We start from the raw sequence: 5,623 nt of genomic DNA on the forward strand, positions 1-5,623 counted from the left end.
GGATATTAAGCCTTACCAACAAAAGCTTCATAAGATGCATCCAAGTCTGGAACCGTTGGTAAAGAAAGAGTTGAACAAAATGTTGGACGCTAAAATCATTTTTCCGGTCAGGCACACCCGATGGGTGGCCAATCTTGTGCCAGTAAGAAAAAATGGAGATATTAGATTATGTATCGATTTTAGGAACTTGAACAAAGCATCACAGAAAGATAACTATCCTTACCCTTCCATGGAACACATTCTTCAATGTGTTTCTGGATCTGAAATGTTGTCCTTATTGGATTGGTTTTTGGGATATAATCAAGTGTTGGTGTCAAATGGAGATCAGCTTAAGACAATTTTCAACACTAAATGGGGCACCTACGTGTATTATAAGATGCCGTTTGGTCTTATTAATGCTGGCGCCACATTTCAGAGAGCTATGGACATAGCTTTCCAAGGATTGATTAACAGATCTGTAGTGGTTTACATGGACGACATTACTGTGTATTCGTATCGCAAAAAGGATCATATTTATCATTTGAAGCAGATTTTCAAAAGATGCTGAAGGTATGGAATTTCATTGAATCCCAAGAAGAGTGTTTTCACAGTTACAGAAGGGAAGCTACTGGTCATATCCATTCTAAGGAAGGGATTATTATTGATCCTAAGAGAATAGAGACCATCATGAGAATCCAAACTCCTACAAATAAAAAGGCAATGCAATCTTTCTTCAGGAGGATTAATTTTGTAAGGAAATTTTTTTCAGGCTTTGTGGAAATAGTGCATCCCATTCAACTAATGATAAAGAAAGATGCCATGTATAGATGGAGCGATGAAGCTAAGAGATCATTTCAGCGAATTAAGGAGGCCATCGTAGAGGCTCCTGCATTGGTCAGCCCCAATTTTGAGAAAGAATTCTTCCTGTATACTTTCACTTCTGATACTTCATATGCCACAATCCTCACCCAAAAGAATGATATCAGTGACAAATTACCAATTTCTTATATGAGTTCCAATCTTCAGGGAGTAGAACTGAATTACCCAAATGTGGAGAAACAAGGTTTTGTAGTTTTTAAGGCCATGAAACATTTCCACCCCTATTTACTAAAGGCTAGGACTAAAGTAATTGTTCCCCACCCTGTTGTAAGAACCCTCTTCGTACAGAGGGAAATGGGAGAACGAAGAGGGAATTGGATGACTGCTCTTCAAGAATATGACCTTGAGATTAAGCTGGCAAAGATAGTTCCAGGGCAGGGATTGTGTAAGCTTGTAGTGAAAGCCTTAGCAGATAAAGAAGGAACTTCGGAGGAACCAGAAGCACAGTGCATGTGGGGTGCGCAAGAAGAATTCCGGAAGGAGCCTGGATGGGACAATGAGATGTTGATGTATGAGCGCGAAATATTGGAAGTCCCATTAGACTCTGATTCTTGGTATTACGACATACATTTTTATCTAACCCGAGGATCATGTCCTGAGCATATGGATGCATCAAGGAGAAGAGTGCTCTGGTTAAAATCTAATCAATACCACTTAGCTAATGACATATTATATAGGAAGAATTATGATGGAGTTTGGCTGAGGTGTTTGGAAAAGGGTGATGCAGATCATGTCTTGAAAGAAATGCACGATGGCCCAGCAGGTGGTCACTACGGTGGAGAGACCACTGCTCACAAAATATTAAGAGCTGGATATTATTGGCCCACAGTGTTCAGAGACTCACATGCCTATGCTCGGAAGTGCAAGGTATGTCAAACTGCCGCAGGGCGAGAGAGAAACACAGTCATTCCCCTCAGGCCCGTTATGATTTACTGCCCATTTCCAGCAACAGGGCCTAGATGTCATAGGTAAGATCATTGCGAACTCTTCATAGCATCATAAGTATATACTCACAACAAATGATTACTTCACCAGATGGAAGGAATCCATCCAGCTTCAGAAGGTTAATGAAGACGAGGTAATATCTTTTATTGAGAAATTCATTATCAACAAGTTTGGTATTCCTCACGCTCTCATATTTGATAATGCTTCTTACTTTTCATCACTAAAATTGATTGAATTTTCTATTGATAAATCAATTTTCATATGGTATGCTGCAAACTATTACCCCCAAGGAAATAGAGTTGCAGAGTCATCAAATAAAATCTCAACTGCATAATCTGTAAATTTGTCGTAGACAACCAGAGAAATTGGAATAACACTCTAACAAATGCCCTCTGGGCTAATAGAGTCACCCCAAAAGTAGCATTATGAAACTCCCCATACTTCCTTGTCTAGACAGGAAGCGATCTTACCTCCTATTGTTGCCCTTCCCTCTTTACAGCTCTCCCAAGCTTCGAGAGGGACCCCATCAGCCTTACTTCAAAAAAGGATCAACCAACTGGTGAGGTTGGAGGAATTGAGAGATAATGCTAGAAATAAGTTCAGGAATCACCAAATGATTGTGAAGAGATGGTTTGATCACCATCAAGCGAGAAATAAAGATAACCAAGTTGTAGATCTAGTCTTGAAATGGGACAAGTTGAGTGAGCTGAAAGGCAAGAGGCAAGCACACGAAATTCCAACACTTATGGCTGGGCCCGTTCTAAGTTGAGGAAAAAATTGGTCAGGGAACCTACAGATTGAAAACTTTACAAGGAGAGACTAAAAAGCTCCCTGTTAATGGCCAACATCTTAAGAGGTATTTCCAGTAGCCACCACATGGTGGTTACCTCCTGAGTAGGTTAGGATTTATTTTATTTTCTGTTAGCCTAGTTTATATTTTTTTTGCAAGTTTTTTTTTCTTTTGTTTTTTGAACTTCAGTTTCTTTCAGCAATTTGATTTCGGTCTTTCAGTTTCATTTTTGCCTTTTGTAGCTTTCTTTCGATTGCCCTCACTCATCATCTTCAGCATTTTTCTTCCCTCACTAGCCTGTTGATGAGTCTGCAAATCTTAAATTCATTGTTACTTTGCAAGTCAAATGAACCTTTTGATGAGCTTTTGAAAGTTGGAAAAATCAGGGGTAAAATTCAAATCAAAACCACTCATTGGCAACTATTGGGAACTAGGTAGACTCTGTTGATAGCTTGGATACCCTAAGCATGTAGGGACATCCTTATAAAACGAAGAATGTATAACCACAGCTGGAATGGCATGGTGGAACGCTACATTTTGAAAGGTCCTACCCAGACCTAGCTTATACTTGCTTATAGGGTTTTCAGTTATTCTCCATTGGTTCCACCCACTACACTAAAATTTCTGATATCCATCATCTGCAAGTAAACCTCCTTTCATGGGCTAAGCTCACTGTCATATATCCTGTGGAAAATTAAATTATGCTTTAGTCCTTGTGCCTGAAACTGGAAGGACTTATTTAAAAGAAAATAAAATGTCTAGTCCTTGTGCCAATCTGGAAGGACAGGTTGTTTGGGAAGCTGGTTGGAGTAGGGACTGTTGCTGGACTCAGAGTACCGGTTGACACAACAAGCCCCAACCTTGCTTAAGTGGTTTAAAAATATGGTGTAACCCATGACTGTGCCCCATTCAATCATATGAAAGTATAGCACTCAAAAAATTCTTACATGAAGTGCAGATGATCATATATATATATATATATATGTATATGTATATGTATATGTATATGTATATGTATATATATATGTATATCTATATCTATATGTATATATATATATATATATATATCTATATGTATACATATATATATATATATATATATATATATATATATATATATCTATATGTATATACACATATATATATATATATATATATATATATATATATATATATATATATATATATATATATATATATCTATAGATATATATATGTATATCTATATATATATATATATGTATATCTATATATATATATATATATATGTATATACATATATATATATATGTATATACATATATATATATATGTATATACATATATATATATATATGTATATACATATCTATATATATATATATATATATGTATATACATATATATATACATATCTATATATATATATATATATGTATATGTATATACATATATATATATATATATGTATATACATATCTATATATATATATATGTATATGTATATACATATATATATATATATATATGTATATACATATCTATATATATATATATGTATATGTATATGTATATACATATATATATATATATATATATATATATATATATATATATATATATATATATATATATATATATATATATATATATATCAAGCTTGATGCATTGATAAAATGCTGAGTTACACACCTAAGAAAGTATTGACAAACAAGTGATGGCCCCGAAAGTGAAAACATGGGTAAAGGATGGTTATTGAATCCCATAATATGACCATTGGAGAATGCCTGTCGAAACCCTACTAGTAAGTAGAGCTATTTTTCTTTATCCTACCAAAAGAAAATAATGCTAAGTGGAACCCATGCCTATCCTTCTATATAATTTTCATTTCAAGTTTATCTTTAACTCCCTGATGTTCTATTGGTCCAAGGTTTATTTGGTAATAGAGATAACTGGTTCACCCAGTGGTTCACCATTTGTTGTGGCCACAACCACCACCCTATTAAATTTTTCTCTAGGGCAAAATTGAATGGGTCCCCCTAAGAAGTTTGATCCTTTGTTTCTTTGAATGATAACTGGAGTTGTCGGATGGAATTATGTTTTCAAAGCTGAATGATTTTAATGGTTTTAATGATTATGGTTGCAATGTGTTTTGAGATTAAAATGGAAACTTTGACTTTGTATGCCTGAAGAATGTCATGAAGTGCTTGATGCTATAATCCATGGGATTAACCCAAAGGGTCCTGAAGGTTGAATCTTGTCCGGCGTCAAAGCTTTGCCTAAGTTAGTAGGAGTCCAAGAGAAAATCTAGCACATGGCGCATTTCACAGTTTTCCAGAGATCTTTGATTCTGATGTTCCGGACTCCAGAGTTGTGAGTAGAAATGTTACCAATCCCACCCAGCTCCGAGCTCTGCCATTCTGTTGTCATGTGATCGCTTCCCCAGATTCCAGAGTTCTAGATTTTGGGGACATTTCTTTCGAATGATTACATCTGCAGACCCTAGAGTTTCGGACTTCGGAGGTGTCCCTTTTCCTGTTGAAGTTTTTCACTTGCCCCAAAGTCCAAAGTATTTTTCCGCTCCCCAAGCCCCTTTTCGTTTCGGTCAACCTGAGCTAGCTCCCAAATTACCCGATTTGGGCTCTCAGTATATGGTGCCGAATGTGAATAAATCAAACCAAATTCGAAGGAGGTGTATTCCCATCACGTAGAAATATTTTAATCATTTCACCGCATGGCTGGCCGTTTCACATTTAATCATTAGTTTCCCTTAAAACATCACCTAGCAAGTTTGGAGCCATCATTTTGCCATGTCTAAGTAAGGATTATCACGCTCTCTTGAGATTTAGAGTCTAAAGGATTCACAGAGTTCCCAATTACAGAGTCTTTCTCCTTTTGAAAGTTTTGATTAAGGTAAGGTTTGTTTTTGGGCATTCCTTTCATATCTTTCATGATTATAGCTAATGATAATCATATTTGCAGGCGAGGACCTAGCGAGGAAATACAAAAGTTGAAGAAGCAGACGAAGGGGAAGGCATCCAGAGCCCTACC

The sequence above is a fragment of the Pinus tabuliformis genome, chromosome 1_2, assembly GCF_031772625.1.
Source record: "Pinus tabuliformis cultivar Carrire ecotype Pingquan chromosome 1_2, CPIR1, whole genome shotgun sequence".
Classification (NCBI taxonomy): Eukaryota; Viridiplantae; Streptophyta; class Pinopsida; order Pinales; family Pinaceae; genus Pinus; species Pinus tabuliformis.